General features: G+C 39.7%; 1 protein-coding gene across 7 annotated transcripts in view; it reads right to left on the bottom strand.

The window, feature by feature from the left end:
• The window catches only part of RAP2B (RAP2B, member of RAS oncogene family), a 114761-nt gene that overhangs the window by 66850 nt on the left and 25250 nt on the right, over nt 1–22661 (bottom strand). For 6 of the 7 annotated variants that reach the window (XM_072042586.1, XM_072042588.1, XM_072042581.1 and 3 more), the window contains 2 exons: nt 10339–10495; nt 8917–9111 (listed from right to left, as the gene is read on the bottom strand). The gene's annotated coding sequence lies outside the window, so the exon portion shown is untranslated. Of the gene's footprint in view, nt 1–8916; nt 9112–10338; nt 10496–11503; nt 11543–22661 lie in introns of all 7 variants that reach the window. The other variant, XM_072042583.1, reaches the window with a different exon arrangement.

The raw sequence follows: 22661 nt of genomic DNA, 5'->3' as shown, positions 1-22661 counted from the left end.
AACCACGCTGGATATATGTTGTTCCCTTCAGTAACATAAGCATTAAAGCATTGCGACACCAGCAGCACCGCCAATTAAGTCCCAGCAAATTGTGGAGGACACAACATGTATGAAGGCTGAGCTCTGCTCCAGCTTTCTTCAAGACCGATACATCTCGGTGGCATTGTGTCAGCAACCTGTGTTCCTGCCAGTCCTGCAATTGTCCTCAACAAGGAAGACTTGTCTACAGAGCCAAACGACTGTAAAATGAGCTAAGGGCATGGATTTCAAGGCTAGCAGGTGTTTTGGTCTCAGATTTGGTTCAAACCATGAAGACTTGTTCAGAACATGAAGAAGTTCCCTCAGCATGGAAAAAAGCACATCTACGTGACAGCCAGCACATTTGGACAGAAGTTGGAGAATGAAGAATCCCACTGGCTTGTCAAGATATTGCAGGTACCAACACCACGGAGCTGCTTTAATAGACACGCCTGCTTGGCACAGGTCCTTGCAATGGACAGATTTTGATTCTCATTACTCACCTGGATTAAATCAACACACAGAGTTGAAAGCCAAAGCTATACACACAATGATTAAATAATAGACTCTTCTCTGCTGACCTGCACACCAAATAATCATCTAGTGTTAGTGTGGATAAGCCAGTTTTATGAAAATTATAAATGATATGGCCTTTGACATTTTCTCAATGATACGAAGCTTTTCTGGACACCTAGCTGCAAAGCCAAAATGGCTAATGATTGAGAGAAAATAGGAAAGGCCATATTCTCCATGTTTTTAATACCAGACGTGAATGTCTTGCAATATAATATGCCACCTCCAGAATCTGCTGCCATGGGCTGACATTACCTTTCTAAGAGTGACAGGCATGCTGAGAACATTACCTGTCATAATACTGACTGCAGAATAACCAGAAGGAACTGCTAAACGGGAATAATTTAGCACTCCAAGAGTCTCCATAAAAAGGAAGCCCCACTTTGCTTCACATAATGTACAAGTAATCTTACAGCTTCCCAAAGTACATTTCTCAGCGAGGTCTGAACTCATCTGCAAGGGTCTGTTTGTCCCCAGAACCCAAGCCTCCACGTATGTTTAGGTCCCTGAGAATGGAGAGAACTTCTGAATCCTGACAGAACTCTTAAAAATGAAATCACTTTATCTCTGTCCCTACTTCTTGTTGTACAAAAATGATTTATTTTTTCCTTCCACTGTGACCACCCAGCTACTCAGCGAAGACAGGCATGGTCACATACAGCTGGAGTTTGAGAAGAGGATGCTTGGTCACAATGCAAGAATTTGCAGCACACAAAATGAATCAGTTACATTATTCAGTCATTCATGTGAAATAAGATTTAGGTCAACTCCCTGAGCTGCACAGAAACGTTAACCCCGGACAGTGGATGCACACAAATATGGGAGTAATTGTCCCTCGGCATAACACACAGCGTCCCAGAACTGTGCTGCTTCTCCAGCACACCAGGTGGAAAGCAGGCAGCATGAGCTCCTTATCAGAACAAACCCTCCTGCAGCGAGGAGGAAAGCGAGTGCTTCGCAGTGACACAAGCTCGTCGGGTGCTTGAGCGTAGCCATGGAAACACCCATCTCTCAGAAATGCTAGTACACATCTACACGCTTTTGGATTTTACATTCTGTGTAAAACATGAACAGAACTGAGAGCACTGGAATATTTGCTCCATTAATCGGGTCCTACTTCAGCCAGGAAAGTGCATTTCAAGGCAGCAAAGCTCCCTCTATACCTACTCTCTAAACCAAATCCCTCCAAAGTATGCAGCTGTAATTTCTGGATTACTCTATTCTTTGCCAACAGTATTTATTGTTCTGCAACATGGATATAAGCCCCGCAGGACTGCAAATATTTTGAATGCACTGTACAGTACCATTTACTAACATTTGAGTGGCAAATAAACCATCATGTAGAAAAATAGGATGGAAAGTGTTTGACTATACCAACAGATCATTATTATTACTATTATTATTGTTGTTGTTGTTGTTGTTATTAAAACTATGCTGTATAGCATTTCTCAGGAAATCTGGCAGGATTAATAACTTTTTAATCCTGAATTAATCAGAGGCTCCTTTAAAGAAAAAAAAATAATCATATTTCTCTATTTTTTGGCTCTGCAAAAAGAAACAGAAATCTGAAATTCCAATGGAAGTATAAGCCTCCCGATACTTGACTTGCTATTCTTAGATAATCTGCATGATTTCTTTTAATAGCATATCAGCCCACAAAGATCTGCGTGCCTCTGACTGAAAACCAATGTCATAAACAATAACCTCTGAAAGTTATTGTACCAAGATATTACTGAATGAACAAAACTGGGGTGCTGTTCCATTGAAACAAAGCAGTGCGATTTCATTATAGTGTCATTACGACATTCAGTAATTGCACAAGGAGAAAATTAAACGAGTGCTGCTTCTGAAGCAACTGACCTCTGTGCTGCCTTCTGTTCTCTTCAAACAGCAAAGTGATTGTCCTAAAGCCAGCGTTTTAAACCCAGCTCCTTCCCAACAGTCGTTTCGCTTCTTCACTATATGGCATTCAATGGCAAAAGCATTCTCACAAGACTCCACTTCTGTTACATGCTTCACAATGTATCAAAACTCTACCTATTTTAAAGTAGAAAGTAGATTGATTATGGTTTAAAGACTTAAGAAAAAAAAAATACAGTATATATGAAATTGTATTTTAAGGAACTTCCTTTCCTTAGCTTCATTTTTGTGCTGCTTCTTATAATTCAAGTTCCACTGCAGGTCCAGAAAATGGCAGAGAAATCATTGGAAGCAATGCATGCAATAAGGAGCTTTTATTGTTTTTTACAAAATAAAACAAAGCAACAAAACACACTAAAATATTTCTAGTGGTATATTTGAAAGGACTGGGGCAGCAGTCTCTTGGAACCAGGTAAAAGCACTGAACATCTACCAACCCCTTTTTGGCACCTTTGAAATCTCATTCATGTTGCCCCTCCTGGAAGAAAGAGACTGAATTAATTACTGTTTTTTTTTTAGTTATTTTGTGCAAGCTTTTTGTATTTATATTGGCAAAAGAAAAAATAGGTAAAAGCTTCTTCTGTTTGGGGGAAAACAAATGAAATCTTGGTAATCATAAAGAAACTGAAGAGCTTGTAAAATTCTACCTGCCCTCTTCACATACCCTCCTGGCACAGACTTGCACAAAGAGAAGCTAATAGATGAATATTACTGTTGTATCTCAGGCAAGTACCCAGCAGAATGGCTAACCAGCATCTTACCTGCAAAGTAGCAGAATCTGCATTTCTTATCAAAAAAGCACAAAGTTAATATTTCCCTTTCTTCATCTCTTTTTAAGATCTCTAATTATCACTGTTATGCTCAGAATTTCATTAAAAGGGAGGGGAAAAAATATTAAGTTATGAATCTGAGGTCTGAAAAGTGAAGGCTTAAACTTGAGAATGTTTCCATCTTTCAGAGGTGCATAAAGAATAATAGCAATATAGAAAGACAAATATATATATAAATATATATAATATATTTATAGAATATATTATATATAGAGAGAGAATATATAATATATTTATAGAATATATAAAAGGAAATGGAATAGAATAATTCACAAGATTTGGAAATTTATTTTAATTACAGAGACCATATTTACAAGTGGAATTGACAGTGCATTCAGGGTAGAATCAAAATAAAAAGAGCCAGGCAGCCTGAGGTCTGCCAGGCTCTCAAATAGCTCAGGCTGTTACGCAGAAAGCAGTGAATATTTCATGTTGTTTATTTTGAGTGGTTTTACTCAGGGGTCAGGTCTTCCTGGCCAATACAAAACAGAATCATCACCAAGTCACAAAAACAGTCCGTGTGATGATGAACACTCGTGAGGAGCTGGATGAAGTCCTGTTGACCCGAGAGCCCCGTTACCGTGAGCAGGCTGCAGGCGGCCAGCCCCGGTGCGCACCCTCACCTTCCGCGTGCCTGCTCCATAAGAAAGCTGCATGGGAGCAATGGGTTTGCTCACAGCTTCGGAGTGCTTGCTAGGACTCAGGGCAAATATCAACTTTTGAACCTTAGATATTGTCAGTAAGCAGTTGTCAAATCATTCGCTTGCAAAAAGAAAAGAAAAACAAAAAGACAAAAATCTAAAATGCTTCACATTCTGATTAAAATGATGAAAAGATGAAACACGATCAAAATGTTTATGTCCTCTACCTTATGGACATCCAGATTGCGTGTGATCATCCTTGAAGGGGCTGAGAATGGTGCTTTTGTACAGCTGTTCTCTTCCCTACTGAGCCCCTTAAGAAATACCACCAGACATGGATGTTTGCCTTGCTGTGCGTGGTGAAATTTCATTCATACTCTTCCGCAAACAACAACAAATTACCAGTGCATTTCCAGCCCACAAAATCACCTTAGCAACTCCTGCAAAACATCTTTTAGAGGTAAGTCACATGGAGATTTGCAAAGCCTCCAAGAGAAAAATATCACCTCCAGTAAAAAAGTAAAATAAAATAGCTTTATGCTTTGCTAAAGAGAACATTGCAATCCCTAAAACACATGTATACATGTTTTGAGAAGCAACTGTTTTAAATGTAAAGGAAAAACTTTTTTAATGTAAGGGAAACACTTGTTTTCAGAGTAAAAATTTCATAGGAAGTGTTTTAGTGATAAAATTTTAAACTCAACTACAGTTAATCAAGTTTTTAACTCTGAAAATCCTTTGTCCACTTGGCAGCTGCACTGCCAGAATATCAGCAGATATAATGCAACACAAAGCAACAAGGTTGGGTATGAAAGAGGCAGAGAATTTTTAGGATGTTCACGAAAGCATTTATATATTAATGCCTACCATATCCCCTAAGCCAGGTTGAGTTTTAGCTCTTTGATCACAACTTCCTTAGCCCCTCTAAATGAAAAGGAGCAAGTCTGTGGGTCACTTGAAAAATGCTAAGGTCAGCTTAATAACAAAATAATTTCCAGTTCTCCGAAAGCCTCAATATTTTCTTAAATATGTACAACTTGTGAGATAAACTAGGGTTTAATCATCTCTGAAATGGAATTCCTGAAAGGTGCACTTACAGGAAGCTAAAGAGATGTGATAATTACACATGAGACTGTGCTCCATTTGCAAATCACATTCATTTGCTGCAACATTACATACAAGATACTTTGAAAAGATGATGTAGGCTAGTCCGATAGATGTTTCAATTACAGATCTAATTAAAAGACTGTTTCTGCAAAGTTCTGAGCAGTACTTTGAAGTCGGAAGGATGAAAGGGTGTTCAGTGTCTGCCAGCCCGAGGGCTCTGTCATAAAGCAGCAAAATGCCCAATTACTTATTGACCAAGGCTAGAGCCTACTCCAGGGATTCCACAGTTCTAATCGAAAGGTCCATTGCCCACTCTTCCTAGCTTATGCTCAGTCATGGAACAACACTTAATAGAAATTTTGAACCTGGATAAAAAAAGATGAGTTCAAGGATGGTTAAAACAGGCTCTAGGAAAACAAACAAACAAACAAACCAAAAAGAAACAATCTACAAAAACCTGGAAAACTTTTCTACCAGCACAGACCAGAAGAGTCGAGTTAACGTTTCCCCTTGCCTAAATAACTGTGCTTTTTATTTTTTTTATGTATATATATATATATATATATCAGAGTTGAACAGGAATAAGCAACCCCTCTGTAATTTCTGTTTATTAACTGCTGAGAGCTTGTTTGCAGCACTGGTGTTCTGCGCACAAACCCCATGTCCCCCTGCACAGACTTGGTGCTGTGCTGGCCGGGCCCAGCATGCAGCTCATTCACTCCAGCACTGCTGAGCACGATCACTGGTTTCTGAACACTGATGGAGACAGATCTCTCTTTGAATAAGAACACATTTCTTGTGAGTCAAGACTACCCAAGTGCTTGAATTCCCTCCCCCATCTTCTTTTTTCCTACATTCTGGAATGCAGAAATGCATCATAATTGCGCTTGAAGCAGGAGGGAACACAAACAGGAAGAGTTGGTCTCTCCTTCCTCTTTCTGTTCCTTTGTTTGCTGAGCATGATCCAGTGAACGAATGTTGCCACAAAAGACTCGCTGTTACCAACATGCAATTAAAGCCTTCACCAGAAAAATATTCAGATTGTATTCAGACATTAATGCTTCAGAAATAAAATCTTTGCTATGTGCTCTTGATGCTTAACCATCTTGTAATTTTATTCCTTTGTGCATAAGACAGATAAGAATTTGGGAAGAGGGTAATTTTATTTTAGTAAATAAGTGATATTCAGTACAATAGTTGTATAAATATAATAGATCATAGTTCAGCACAGCTTTTGTTGTGGAAAGTCTACTGCAAACATGAAAAATCAAGTGCTGCTTAAGGTTGTTGATGAAAAGCACAGGTGTTACACTCATTGAATGTCGTTATATTAGTAGTGGTTTTTCATGCTTCTGAGCATCTATTAAGAACTTTCACATTTAGGTTTGGGCTGTAAGTGTTTCTAGAAACTATTCGAACATTACAGTACTGTGGTGATGCACAACCAAATAAAACCAACCAACCAGCCAACATACCCACTCCAGAACAAGAATTTATCTTCCTTCCCCTTCAACTTCACATCTCAATTTTTTCTGCCCAACTTAATTTGCCATATTTGTTGTTTTCCTTTTTTCAGATACTCCTTCAGTATCTGAAGAAGTTAGTTATTACTTACTGAATAAATTAGCAGTTATTTTTTTGTGTGTGAAAAAAACACTGAGTAAATTATATTGTGGAAGGGGAACACATAAATTGCAATGGGGTTGAAAGTGCAGTTAGTTTGCAACTTGTTAGAGGTGAGCAGTGCGCAAGTCTTCTATGTCCCCAGTTTTCACTTGCGCAAATTTAAATAAAGAATTAAAAAAAAAAAATCAAGTAAAGTATAGTACTCTAAAGGAGAAGCAGTAAATATATGGTATGATATTGTAAACATGGTATGATTTCCAACTGAATTAGAATTATTTAGTCAGCTTTCAGGTTCTGCAAGGCTGTTTGTGTTATTACAGTACTCTTGTTTTTTTGGTACAGCAAGCCTGAGAAAATAAAGCAAGGACTCTGCATAGTAACAGGAGAGCAATAATAGAGCTCTGAGGACTTTTAGCTAGGAAACGGAATGCACATTTTTACAATGTCTCCTCTGTCTCTTTATCTGCTTGTTAAAGCTGTGAGCAAAATGCACAAAGATACACAACACAGCGTTAATTGCTGGCGATTAGCCTCTTTTGCAAAATGCTTATATTCACACTGTGGAAGTAGCACACAGTTCTTCAAAAACGTTTTGTTGTAGATGGAAGCAAACAATTCAGAGTAAAGGATTTAAATGGACACAGCCTCCTCACTCCATTTATTTTGAAGTACCACAGCAAATAACTGAGAGTAGTTATTTTGATTAGGATTAATGTTGCTCCCAGGCAATTATCTCTCTTTCAAGATACTCAGAATTGTTTTGACGCAGGGATCACACAGCACTTTTTGGGGGTCTCCCAGCCAAGTAAGAACAACTCTTGTTTCCAGTAAGAGTTCTGATATTAAAAAATAAAATAATAAATAAATAAATAAATAAAAAATCTCCCAGAGACGCTCCCAATGTTTTCTTTACCGCTTACGGCAATAGCCTGATTCCTGATTCCACATATTGCGTTGTAGCACATCCCAGCAGACTAATGTCAAGGGACAACAAAGCAGCAAAGCAGGAGCAGGTGCACCAAAGCGCCAGAGCTGGGTGTCAGCACTGTGCTACCAGGGGCAGGCACCTGCACCTGAACCACAATGTCCACATCTCTCACAGTGCCCAGGAAGAGCCAACTCCTTCCTGGAGCTGCCATTCTCCAGAAGGAAGAACCACTTTGGAACCACTTGGAACCATGAGCCAGAAAGCTTGATCCTTTTACGTGACCACCTCTGCAGATGTTTGTTAAACACTTCTGCAAAAGGAACACAGCTAAAATTGCAGCAGCTGGAGAATCTCTGTGAATGACAAGCATCCTGGGGCTGGCCGACAAACACAGCAAGCAGACCCAGAACACGCGCTGGGTACAGAAGCAGGAGTCTATCAAAGCCACTTCTTTCTCCAGCAGTGTCTCGTAACTAAAGGCCCATTATCCAGCAAACAGCTACAGCACTTCAGCTGCTCGCTGAGGTTCGTCACCGTGCTCCTGCTCCCACTGCAGTTTAGTAATATGATTTAAGCTCACTTCAGGCACAATCATTTTAACAGGATAGATCAAGCAGCATTTGGACGATTTTCTCTGCTGCAGGTTCAGCAAACAGTAATAGCAGCTAAATCATAGTGCTGGTTCAGACAGAGGAGCCTCCTGTAGAAGGGCTGAGAAGCAGCTGAAGATGAAAACACCTTCAGATGCTCTGGATCTGGATCAGGATGCCTGCACAGCCACAACTATCTCAAGACGTGATCTGGAAAAGCAGGCTGGGAGGTTGTGTTCCCACTTGCCTCCCTGGTCCAGTGATCACAACTCCTGTACTTTATGGAAGCTGGATGTAAACTTCCCCAGTTCTCACATCATGAGACTCATGGGGACTACTGTTGTAATTTGAACAACACTTATGGAAGGAACCATGAATTATAACACAAGATATAAAACATGTAGCTTACACAAAATAATTGCTGCATCATCCTCCTACAATTGACAGGAATTTAAATTATAAGAATTGAGGTCAATGAATAAAATATGAAGTTAGTCCAGGAGAACAGCAGTCACCCTGATAGTTATTTGGATACAAACCCCCATGCATTTTAGCTGCCACTGCAATACCAGTTGTGGCTGCTCTTTTTTTAGCTCACGGCACCGTGTGGCCGACCTGTGCCACATTATCCTGCCTGCCCACCCAGCCCACCTCCCCGCACCGCAACACCCCCGGTCACTCACCTTACTGCCAGCATTCCCACCCCATGCAGAACCTTCCAGAAGGGCGGCAGTGAGCGCCAGTCACCAGGTGTTGGAGGAAGCCCATCACAACCTGCTCCCCTCGTGTCCTGCATGCCCCCAGGCACTGCGGCTCCTGGGTGCAGTGGGATGGCATGCAGTGATGAACCTGCCTCTTACTGCAATTGCTTGCACGTTCTGATAATAAGCATAAATAAACATAACAGCAAATATAAACTTAAAATCTAAGTATCAGAAAGAGTTTTTAGTTGTTCTTCATTTTATGCTGATTAAAAACAAACAAACAAACACCAGACTCCATTACCTCTGAAAGAATTCTGCCCAGGCTCACCAGAAAGCAAGTGGAAGGACAGATCATATGTGCAGGGACTACAACCTTGATATTGAAAAGAAACTTCAAAACATGCACTATGCTAATTAATGCCTGATTTATTCTATTTTTTTTTAATGATTAACCAACACGTTAGGGAATCTAATTTTTCCAGAACATAGAATAGTTGTTTGCTTCTAGCCTAGTTTTCTGCAAAAACTGTCGGCAGTCTAGTGACCTAATGTGCTTTATGGATTTAAAAAACACCAGCAGTTTAGAGTTATCCCAGATGAATTCATAGACATTTGTACTTAAGCCCTCCATACAAACACTTATTTTATACTAACCACTGGAAATTTCTAGTAGCTACTTCCCCTTTCTGTCTACATTTCCCTACCTTTTTCAAAATGTACAACAAATGTTTGATGAAATAAATGTAGTGATTTAGTTTGTACTTTCCTTTTAGACTCCTATTACTTTAACTGAAACTCTGTTGGAAAGTATTCAGTGCTAAGCTTATGCTTTTGGTGGGTAATTTTTTTTGTGTTGTTCTTCTTCCCTGCCTACCTGAAGAATGTGTAGCACAGCTACAGACCCCTCCTGCTCATGGCCGAGTTCTTCAAAGGCTGTGGTTCTGTGTCTCCCACATTTCTGTACTTCCTTGAATCAACTTCTCATTGTTTTACTTCTCCCTGCTCAGATCCCTAAAGGATCCAGATTTATATCTTCTGTGATCTCCTTTTCTACTTCTGCCTTCAAATTATTCATTCCTGATTCAGCTGCAGCCCCAAATCCCATTGCTCCTCAGTCTGACCCTCAGCCCGCTGCTTTTGCCTTTGCTCATCCTTGCTGACCGTCAGTTCACACCCACTGTCCTTTCACTGACCTGAGCTTGTCACCTCGGAATCAGCTATGAGTCTCCTTTCCCCATTTCTTTTCACAACCAGACATTAGATAACTCACACCCTTATTCTTTAACATCATCTCTCAACAATTTTTCCTCCTAAACTTTATTGGCAAATCATCCACACTGCCTTTTTTTTTTTTTTTCCTTATTCCATGCAACTCTCCAACTATGTGATTCTTGTCCATACCTTTTCTCTTATTTCAGAGCATCCAAAGGCAGCTGCAAAAATGTTTTGCCCTTGTTTTGTGCCTTTCCCTGTTGTGGCTTCTCTACTTCCTCCAAAGAACTGTCAAGTTTCTGTTTGCTCCTTGTACCTTACCTCTTATTTCCTGACTTGCAACAACCTGCAAAACAAAGTAATAAAAAAGGGATTTAAATAATGCACACATTCACACACACTCTCAAAATCCCTGCTCTTCCCAAATGTGCTCACAGGCAGGAATGACAACCACCCTCATGTGATACCTATGGTCCTGTTCTGTGTTTTCCAATACAGGTGTGTGTGGGGAATGTATGGAAAAAATTTAGAGGCAAAGAAAATGTCACAGTGAGTTCTCTCAGTTTTATCAGGAAAACAGGAAAAAACAAACAAATCACTTCTTTTTCGATAAAATAAATGGATTACTTAAATCTTTTATTTTTTTTCATTATTAAATTCATCTCATTTTCTGAAAGAAAATATCAAAATATGTAACTGAATACCACTGAAATTAAATGTTATTTTTTGTAAATATTTCCCAGCAAAACAATACAGTTAATTCAACTTAACCTAAACTTAACCTTTTTTATTGAGCAAACTGTTCACATAAAACAAACAAACAAACAACAAAAAAACACCTGTCCAGAGACACAAGGATGTTTCATATGATTTTTGCCTTTAGTACATTCACATTAAAAGGGATGGGAGACAGACACAGATGATAATATTATATATTCTCATCTTAAGGTATTTAAATTTCATCTGAAATGGAAAATCAACTGAAGGAAAAAGAGATATAATGTTTGGGTCTCTTTACTCCTGAGCTGTTAGGAGCAGCTATACTAACTATTAAATATTTGATCAAGGAGAACAAGTATAGCAGATCCTGTTGTGGTATTTCCCCAAGGAATTGTTGATTTTAAACTAATTCACAGTTCCTCTTCCACTTTTCATGCTGTTTAACATATATTATTAGATCAGCTGCCTTCCTGTGTTTATTTATTGGTCAGGGAAGGCATTCAGTTATTGCATAACCTGTGCTCGAGGGCATCTTTGGGTGCTGGTGAAGCACAAAGCCAACTGGAGGGCAGACTGCTGGCTCTGCAGGAAAGGGGACTGGCGTGCTGCAGCACCAGCTGACGCCACCTCTTACCACACTGCCTCTGCTGCTGTTGCTCAACCACACTGGAAGCTATGAAAGATGACAAAGAATGGAAAAGGAAGAATTAGCTGGAGCAACTGCTTGATATTCTTCGGAGGTAAAAGGCATGGACAAGCAGGCTGACTCAGTAGCCCACAGGTAAAATCTCTGACTATCACTTGACCGTCTCCATCAGTAATTTTAGTAGAACAAAGCTGTCTGGAGTAGGCTTTCATACATTGGAATCATTTTTAGTATTTTTTTCCTTCATGTCAACCATATTTAGCCTTCCAAATACTCTGCATCAGTCCTCAAGTTTTATCTTCATCCCTTTCTGAGCTGTTTAGAGAAGCATGCCAGTCTGCCTCAGTTTAATATACATCTAAATAAACCTTATGTGTAAAACCAATGCCTTTCCTTTTTCTGTATTTGACTTAAACAGAATTTTAGTCTGCTACACATTCTTCCTGGTCAGCCATCGTTATGTTTGCCCAAACTAGATGCATGAATAGTGTTTTGTGCTTTCCAGGCAGTTCTTCAAGGACAGCAATTTTTTTCTAACAATTTAATGCCACTGAGGTGTTTGCTATTGACCGGATGCTATTTCCTTTTTACAATTCTGACACATTTCTGCAGGCCAGAGAAGACTTATGTTAAGTTGTCCCTCTATAAAGGTCTGTGCAGCTCTCACTATTATCTTCAGCAGCTGTCACTATATCTCACTATATCTGTGCAGCTCTCACTATTATCTTCAGAAACACAAAAGGTTCCCAACAATATTTTCTTACATCTCTACCCTGAAGCTGTTAAAATTGGATTGTCTAGCATTTTGTTTTTAACTTATACTCCCAGCTACAAGTAAATCATGTTTCAGAGCACTAGAATTGAACACCAGAATTATAAATGCTTTCACTTCTTAATTACACGAGTCTCAAAGGGAAAAATAAAATATTTTGACCCCCAAAGACTGATGTACATGTATAATAGGTATGAAAGCCTGAAAGCATCAGCCATTACAAGTCACATACGTTTTGGAAAGGAGTATTCAGTAATGTAACTAAACACAAACACACCTCCCTTAGCCTGGGTATCACCTAAGAGAAGGAAAATTCAACCACATGGCCCAGCCCCTCCAGCACCGCTGGGCTGGCTCTGCTGGTGCTCACAGGCAGGCAGGGGCTGCCTGCTGCTGGAGGCTCACCTCTGCCTGCCCAGAGTCTCCATGAAGCACATGCTAAGCAAAGAGGTCTGACTCCAATGCATCCTTTTTATTTTCCTGTTCTTTAAACCTCTGGTCAGCCATCCAAAACAAGAGCTGGGGCTATGACAGTGTCCTGTGACAAAACCACAGCAGAATTTGACAAGGACAAACAACTGACGGGTTGCATGATGTGGAGTTTTTTTGTTTGCTTGCTAGTTTGTTTTATGACCAGTCACTCACAACTTCTAACTGTTCATGCAGCATTTCCATGCATACAAGTTTTGGTTCCAGGCCATCATCATCATAAAAAATCCTGGGAGATGCAATTCCTGCTCTTAGCCATCCTGATTTAGAGTCATAGACAAGCTGAGGCTGAAAGGAACCTCTTCATATCATCTGGCTCAACTTTCTGTTTTGTAGACCTGCACCCGAACTGAGTTCAGCAAAAGTCCAGCTTCAGAGAAAGCACAAATTTGATATTCTTCTAAGCCAATGATCTTGAGCTACTAAGAATGATTTATTTATGTATTTATTTGTCATGAAATAAATAATTTGCCTTTGATTCCCAGTGCTTTGTGCTTTGTATATTGTTTTATCTGTGACTACTATGTTCCTAAGTTTCAAGAAATTTCTGTATTTCTTAAACTAATCTTAGTCCTAAATAGTTTTGAATTTGACCATGAGCCAGAATTTCATGGTGAATTGCACACAAATCAACAATACATGTCATTACACAAATAATTTAAGCCATAATGTCCCTCTTTTTGTCTGAAGAAGAAAGCACAGTCATAAAACAGAGTTTAGTTCAACACGGATTATTCTCAGTAATATTATAATTATTTACAATAATATTCATGGTAAGCTTAATAGAATTTTCCCTACATGTGAATGAACAGTCACTCCAGCAACAACCACAACTTATGTAAAACCTCTCTCTTGCACATATATTTAAGGATTATTTATATTACCAAGTTAAAGAGCCATAACAAATTAGAATCTTTCTCAGTAGGATTTTAAGTGAACACCATTTAAATTAAAAGACACTAGAAAAAAAGTTCAGCACAGTTTTGTTCTAATTATACTTTGAAATTCTTCTGACAAAAGAGACGTTCTAGCTTTATGGGTATCAGTAATACAAACTTTCTCTTTGGAATGTGCTTTAGTAACCTATGAATAAAAAAAAATGTGCAACTATGGTTGTGAGACTTTACAGGAAGTGTAAGATATTTTCACATAAATCTCAAGCTGCTTAAAAAACAGTTTCAATGAAGAAAAAAAAAAAAAAAAAAAAAAAAAAAGATTTGGTTAGACATAGTCCATTAGAAACACTGGGGTTTAGTGTTTTTTAATCCCAAACAGACAAAATCTCTATTTAGATATTCGTCAAGAAAAATATATTTTAATTTGAAAAATGGGAAGTGCTAAAAATATTTTCAGTTTTAATATCATAAAAAATGTAGTTTTCACAAACTGCTATCTTTGACAAAGAATATCCATCTACGCATGCATTATTCTCCATTGGATCGCCATCACGCTGAAGCAGGAATCTTAATAAAGGAAAATGTGCTTCATTATACATTGAGCCAGGAGATAAGCAAGCTAGTACAGCCTGCTGCCGTGTATACTTTGTTTCTGCAGGAACTTCATTTGTTTATTTTACGATATGATTAGTTTTTACTAATTTTAAAGTGAAAGATTTTTCCATAAAGCTGTAAGGATAATAAACCAACATCTCTGAGCTTTTTTTTTTTTTGGCATTCATGGTGCATTTTGAAATAGTATTATTGTCTAGAGACTTTTATAACCTTTAAAACACTGTAGAAACAGTCAAACATGTCTTTCTTAAAATAAAATATTTCTTGCTACATTCAGCTGCAAGACTGCTGATGTCTCAATTTTCAAGACCATGAGTTTTGCTTTAAGCAATAATTAAAACCAAAACCAAAAATGAGAGAGCCTGCGCTTGCTGATTGCTGCTTTCTATCTCATTTGTTCCCCTTTTGCTTTCCCAATTGTTTCAGGTTATTTTACAGGAAACTAGAAGCAGTTGATCTGTAGCAGCACAGTATGGGCCACTCACGTCACTGAAATGGGGTCATGAAAACACTCCTACAGGAGTGCATGTACAAGTGTGTACCCGTGTCCTCCTGAGCACTTCAGCCATGTCTACATATGGTAACATGCTACAAAAGAAAATCTAAAAGCTTTCTTTTAAATTAGACGCATACCCAACAGTAAGACTCTGTAAAATACTAGTAATGAAAAGGCTTATTGTTATGAAATAATAAGTAACTGTAATTTGGTCCTGAAAGATGACTTCACGTTAAATATAAAGAAATACTTAACATTTAAAAATATTCATGTAGCCTGGATCAAAAGGTTCCTTCCTTCCTTCAAACTAAACATAAAAAAGTTAAGTTCTGGCTCTACAGAAATCAGCAGGAACAATTTTGTTACTACTGATTTCATAGACACTAGGATTTTATAGTAAACAGCCTAACACATAGGCCTCTGCTACCAAAATCAGGAAAGCAAAAAAGCCAAAAACCCCCACCCTGCTGCCCTTCCCTCCTGGTAGATCCCAGCAGCTCAGCTGGGACGGTGCCGCTCCTGTGACACCACTGAAAGCTATCAGCTTTTCTCCCCCAAAATTCCCATTCACCTGTTTAGGCTACTTCTGATGAAAACCTCTGTGGGTTTTCCTCCTCCCACAGAACTCCACGGCAGAGCTCACGGGAGGGCGGCAGCAGCAGAGCCCAGCCCCTCAGCAGAGCGTCCGCGCATCTCAACGTGGTGTGAGCGCTGCTGGGGACAGCTGGTACCCACAGATCCCACTAGGGTCAGGTTAAAGAGATGCATGGCAAGTTGTTACAAAGGTGGTTTGTTTTAAGCTTGCATGGGAAGCAAGCTGTAAATGCTAGCCTACATTCTGTAGACTTGAGAAAATGGGTTACATAGGATGTAAATGCATTTTCAATGAAACACATTTTTAATGAAAAAAAAAAAAAAAGATGCTTTATGAACACATACTTGTTACTTAGCTTACCTTATTTAAATTACACTGCATGCAGTTTTAAAACGAACTCCAACCTAAGCACTCTGGAAACACCTCTTCTTGTCAAGTTGTAGCTCAAGAATATTTTGCTAGAAATTCATGAGGTTATTTCTTTATGAATCTCGCAGGGAGAAGATGAGAACCAGACCCTGAGCTGCCCTCGCTGCTTTCTCATTTCCTGGTCGTGTGCTAGAGCGCGGGCAGATCCCTTCACCCGTGACTAAGGGGCCTTCACGGGACGTGGCATTCTCAGTGCCTTCGGGATCCTAACAGCACGCCTCCTGTTTCCTAACGTATTGTATGCCATTATCCCTTCTCATAATAAGAGGCTTTGGATTTACCTACTGACACATAAAATTGCAGGCATTTGATACAACCTACATGAAGCACTAAGCACCACTGAACATTCCTACTTGTTGTTGAGACAGAAGCTTGTTGAGATCTAAATGGGGTTTCTTTGTAACCAGGCTCAGCAGGACATTACTGCGGTGCTGCCTCACTACCCTAAAACTGATTTAAAATAGGAAGTCAGAGACTGAGATTCCTTGTGGTCCAGCAGGGACTGGAAACATATTTGCAAAGCATACTCTGATATGGCAGTGGGCTAAAATGTTTACTTAAAGGATTTCTTTATTGGGGGTACAGAAACTGAGTATTTCAAAATATGTGGTTCAGTCTTGGCTTTTCAAACTATGGATCAAAAAGTTACGTGCAGAACAAGTGGCTGATAATCCAGTGTTGAATTCAGGAGCTGCTTAAGAAAAAGGTTGTTTTTGATCAAGGCATGGGAATCAGCATCCCAGGTCTGATAAACAGACCCTAAGGACTGACTACCCTACATAGCATTAAGCATTTGATATTTTTTAACATCCTGTCAGATTAGGTCCTGAGCTGATACACTGCCTAATGATAAGAAATTAAACTTTGTATATTTAAGAGAGTATTTTTCATTTACGTGACTACCAGCCACCTAGAAATCTCCTTAGGGGAAGTTTATAAGAAGAAAATTAAGGTATTAAGACTGCCAAAACCTAGACATTGTCAAAGTAACGTAATGAGGTGTATTCCACAGATCCATATGGTGGAAAGCATTAATCCTCTACTGTCATTCCTTTAAAAGGGATCAGCTTTTCTCTGTGAAGCCTGACGCATCACACTTACAGCCTCTAAGTTCCTTTGCCAGCTCCCTGTCCTGTGGTACAGGCACGCTGTGGATATTCCTCCCTGGGCTCACAGACCTTGGATGGAAATCCTCAGCCTCCTGGGGTTGTGTCCAGCACCCCAGAACGATAAAGCAGCACTGTAAGGAATGCTATCACAAGGTGAGGTAATGTATTTACCACAGCCGGGAGGAAATCATTCCTGTTTGTGTCTGAAGTATAGTGGAAACATCACCACTTGGGTATGGGAAAATTATCTCGGGCAAGCGCTGCTGGGGTGAGGCAGACCCCCACGCACCGGGGTCCAGCCCTTGTCTGCAGGAGCAGCGTGCTCCTGCACCATCCCACGGGACTTCTGCAGCAACGCCAGAGGAACTGGCAAGAACTTGCTCTCCTGGAGAAATTCTTGACCACGACAGAGGGAGGCCGGTGAGTGGATTTGATTGCAACTGCCTTGCTTGGTGGGATGCTCAGTGGCAATTTATAGCATCTGTGGTCTGCTGGAGCTCAGAGCTTGCAGAGCGTGCTTGGGGCTAGGCTGTGAGTAAGACAGAGGGTGTGGGGGAGGCTTCCTGCCTTCGAACACAGCTGATGGGCTGCGGAGCCAAAAGGGTGGGGGAACGGGAGAGGAAGGGCTGAGCTAGGCGCAAGTCCAGGAATTGGAGAAGTTGGAGAAAGAATTAGCGGTAAACAGGAGAGTTGGTTGGACCTTTTCCCTTTTTTCTTTTCAGTATAAAAATGGGAGACAATGGGGAGAAACCATGATTATTTACTGAGGTGGTCATGGAATACAGCTCTGTCAATGCAGGAGAAAACATCACCAGATGGATGTAGAAGCTGTGGGACATACGTTAGCCATGAAAGGATACCTAGTAGAAGTTATTTATGTGTGGAATGAGCTCAGACAGATCTCACAAAGGGCATATCAGATGATTAAAATGTGTCTAGAAAATAAATGACAGAAGAGTTAAGATGGGACAGAGGAGGGGATGAAGATGCTGCACAAAAACCTCAGGAACTGCAGGTCTGTCTTAGAGGAGAGGTCATCTACAAAAACATAGCCACAAGGAAAAAGTAGGACTAATACTGACCGTGAACAGATTACACATTAAAATCAAAAGTTAAGATAAAACAAATAAGCAAACTTATAATAAACAAATGTCTGCAATTACATTCTTCATTAGGTCATTTTTTTAAGAATTGAAAGGGAGTGAGTGAACTCAGCAGGTAAGGGAGCCACATGTGAAAGAAATGCCACATTTATTATATTCTAGTCTAAGTGTCAAAAAAATATTTCTAAATTTTCTTCCTCAAAAGTGAGGAGAAAGCTGCTGAAGAGAGCTCCAGAGCCTGGCTAACCAGCACAGAGATGGGTACATGGTAGAAAGGCGAGAGCTATGCAGAAAGAGCTGTGATTGTCGTTGCAGAGGCACAGGTGTTCTCTAGGAAGATGTTAGTCACCAGGCTCTGTCCATTTTCTGAACAGTCCTAGTCCAGCACCAGTGCTGACGAGCTGTAGCTGTGATGTGTTTTTATACGCACTGCCTGGGAATTTTCCAATGGGCCATCCACGTGGAAACACACGGACAAATCTGTTTTCGCAGAGATGCTGGGAGACACTAGGATAGACTACGACTTTTCAGAAAAGTTATATTCTGTCTAGAAAAGCTAATTTTCTGTCTAGTTTAAAAACAAGCTGTCCAATACAGCTTGCACAATGCGTATTACAATGCACATGATACTAATGTGTATCCTACCACACTGAAACATCAAGCTGCCATTGTTTTCAGTAGCTTGCATAAGATTACCATCCTTGTGCACATACACAATGCACAACTAATAGGCAAAATACATTTTTACTGTAAAAACAGTGAAGATCTGGCTGCTTATTTTACATCTTCATCCTATATTTTATTTAAATGCTGGAATGAGAGCTTACAATGAAATAGTCTTTGCATGAACCTGGAAAATATCAATCTTTCAAGTATGTTTTCTTCTATAAAATTCATTATCATGGAGCTGGGGCCCAATCCTGCTGCAGTCAGTGACAAATTTTCCATTTGGATCTTAGTATCACATTAGAATACTTTGGGTGCAATCATTTTATTTCCACTGGCAGACATGTCTGTTTTATATAACATTAAAAATAAAGCTGCCAGAAAGCATACTGATTAGAAAAGGCAAAAATAAACAGCAGCCATTATATCCAAACCAAGACCACAAAACCAAAAACTCATGCCTCTCTCTTCCCTGCTGCTGCCAGGCTGCCAGCAACTTCCAAAGGCAAATGTGGGCACTGCTATCTCTCTTGTCTGTTCTCAGAGCAATTAATGCATCTAAACCATGGCAAAATACACTGTTCAGCACAAAGTGCTTTGTTAACACCAAGTAAGATTTCCTTGTGGTGTTATGATCTCCACAGCTACAAACAAGGAGATGGTGGTTTATCTGAGAAGCAGATGATGCAAGTGAAAAGGAAGAAATCAACATTTCTCCCCCCTATCCCTCATTTGTTGGTCTCCAGTACAGCTATACCTAAAGGAGAATCAGAGCAATGAAATGCAACAGAAATATTCTGCTGTTTTACTTGTCTTCCTAGAATTGCACTGCAAAAACAGAATTATCTGCCTTGGTGTGATAAGATCCATAAATATAATTACCACACATTGTTAGTTCTTCCAGAACTTCTTCAGCGTTGTCTAGTTTATGAGCTTCCTGATTCACATGACTGGGGAAAAAAATATATTTTTTTTTTTCAAAGGACAGAGGACAGAACTTTCCCCAATTCTGTTTCTGTTAACTTTGATGAGGAAAATTTTGAACATCCTACATCCAGCGTAAAAGCACACCTGTGCTTCCCGAGAGTACGCCAGAGGTGCTTTGGTCACTGTATTTCCTACAGAACGTCGGCAGTGTAACTGTGAGAAGAACAAACAGAGGTTTTTAAAAGGGGGGCGGAGGGAGGGGAATCCCTGCAGATGTTGAAATTGCAATATGCGGACAACCTCATATTAAAACCAAAAACTGAATATCAACCAAGACACGTTTTTTGATTAAGTGTGGTTGGAGATATACAGCCTTATTCTGGCTTGATAGCTAATTACATTCTCCAAACAGTCTAATAAAACAAAGCATGCAGCCAAATGGGGTCTCTAATTAGCAAGCAGTCATTGGCTTCCTATACTCCCTCGAACAAAAACAAAAAAGAAAACCCAGCGATGCTGCCCTGCAATACTAGTACAAAGAGGAAAATTGTATTGAATTGTAAAGCTATTTTACCTGTTTTTCTGCAATTAAAAAAAAAAAAAAAAAAAAAGAGAGAGAGAGAGAGAGAAGAAGAAAAATAGAGGAACACACATGTCCTTTCTATCTCCAGAGAGCAGCTGGCATCCTAGCACTTCAGGTGCCATATTGCATGATGTGAAATGACATGAAACCAATTTATGTCACCTAAATGACTTGCCATTGACAGTGTGTATCGGAAAGCACGTATTTATAGCTGGGACAAGTACATTCAGATTAATTAGCAGCTTTCTCCCCAAATGAAAAAGCAGCAGCATTCCAGACAGTCCGTGTTATTTGTGAACTTCCAGGAAGACTGAATTTAACAGCACTGTGAGAACAAAAGATTCACTTAAAAAAAGAAGGTGCTGAGAGGACCTACATAAGGAATTAAAATTTTTAGAGCAGGTTTGGAAGTTACAAAGAGGAATCTCTCACTTTCTCAAATATACTGAGAAATGATATAACTCACCCATCTCCTAGCAAACATTTTATATATTCTTAAAGATGAAGCTTTTAAGAAAATAAAAATAAATAAATAGTTAGACAAAGGACCTGTGCTATAACAAAATGTTCATTATTGTTGGTTGTGCTATTTCTGTAAGCATTTCTTTGTTTCAGACTTTTAACTTACAGTTCCCACCCTTCTTGGTTCAGCTAATGATGTCAGGATGAATAATTCTGATCTATTTATTAATTCTGAATCAACAAACTGTAGTCAAACTGATACGGAAGACCTCATGAACAGTCTTATGTATAAGTGTACCTTTCATAGGCATGTCTTTAGCTTGTGAAAGAAGCTGACAAATGAAGCTCAGGGGGGAGTTCTGCAACCAAAATGAAGCACGAGTCCAATGTTAAGGAAGACGAGGTGACAGATGGTATGCTTCCTATTCTAACTTTACTTCTAATTTGTTGGAAATTATGAAAAAATAAGAGAGGTGCCATGAGCCAAGCAAACCAGATTAAAAAAAAAAAAAAAAAAAAAAAAAAAAAAAGAAAGAAAATAAAACTTTTAAATTAGATGTGTCAAAATGCATTTGTTCTTTTTTAAAATCTGCAGACTGTTTCTTCTCCCTAAATCAGCTTTGAGAAATAATTGTAAATTTAACGAGTGTCTCAGTGTCAGAAGATACACTTTTTCGTCTCCCATCAATCTTCCTCTACAAAATTATTTCTATAAGCACCAGCCCGTCTCTGTGATGAGTTAGCAGTATGGGAGCTCTCATTCTTCCCAGTGCTGTCCTGTGAAAGCAGCAGCTGCACGAAGCGGGGCGCTCTGCCCACAGGCACTTGTACCAAGCCGCCACCCAGGGCGTGTAGGTAGGCAACAAGATGATGAGTAGTGAAGAAACAGAAGAGTTTGGCCACTGAAAAACAGAGGACCTTGATGGTTTCTGTACACTGAAAACAGTTTAAGCAGTGCTATTATTTTCTTCTAAAGGACATGCTCCAGCTGAAGCAGAGCATCCCGCATGCACATCCTGCAGCCAGTAGTGCTTGTGCCAGAGCGGGCTGCGTGGCGAGCCGGGCACCTGCCTGCAGGGAAAGTGCCCGTTCACCAGTGCTGGCAGAAAGCACCGTTTGTACACTGAAATTTCTACCTTGGGTGAACTCTTCACAGATATATCCAGGCTGCAAATTGCTCGTGCTAGGCCACTCATGGAGACGCACAGCTCATGCAGCAGCTTTGAGCAGTTCAACTGCAGAAAAACAATACAGCAATTTAAGTTTCTTTTGGGACTGAGAACTACCTCCTTGTTTGATTAACAGACCTCTAGCTATACAGAATGGGTCAGAAGAACAGGTCTGGGCTCTAAATGAGGAGGAGTCCGTTCCAAAACCATCTTCTTCCAAGGCACAGCACTGCGGAGGCTGGAGCTGAGCAGCTGGCGGTGCGGGACTCGCATATTTTCAGAGCTGTAACCTAAATTACGTCTCCAAACTACCCTGTTCATTATTGCCTTTCTGTGCTCGTTACTTGCATTGCTCGATAATTACAGGTCGTGTATCATTACCAGAATTCATCAGCAGCGATCTGCTGCTGCCTGTATCGGGGCCTAGAGCTGCAGCATCTATTAACCCTTCCATCCCTGCCGCCGGCTTGGTGGGCTGCCAGCCGTTACTCATCGTCAGGCAATACACATAAAACGGAATTGGCCATTTTGTTTATTTGCCTCCTCGCCAGCTGTATTAAAGCAGTTTATAGAATAATTTTTAAAGAGAGACAAAACATTATGTATTCTGCTATTTACACACAATGCCTGTTCTTATTTTTGAATAAAGAAGATGATCAATCATGATCAGTATTCTTTGAAAACTACTCCAAGAAATAAACGTTAAGAAGTCTTTCTAATTATCTTTTTTCTTTGATTCTGTTTCATCAGAAGAGAAAGATTTCTTTCAGAGAAGAGAAAGAAAAGGGTCTTTGTTGCATTTTTTTTTTTTTTTAACTATACATTTGTTGTAATG

The sequence above is a fragment of the Anas platyrhynchos genome, chromosome 9 (assembly GCF_047663525.1).
Source record: "Anas platyrhynchos isolate ZD024472 breed Pekin duck chromosome 9, IASCAAS_PekinDuck_T2T, whole genome shotgun sequence".
NCBI lineage: Eukaryota > Metazoa > Chordata > Aves > Anseriformes > Anatidae > Anas > Anas platyrhynchos.
Note: the sequence above shows the minus strand (reverse complement) of the source record. Positions and strands in the feature narration are given on the sequence as shown.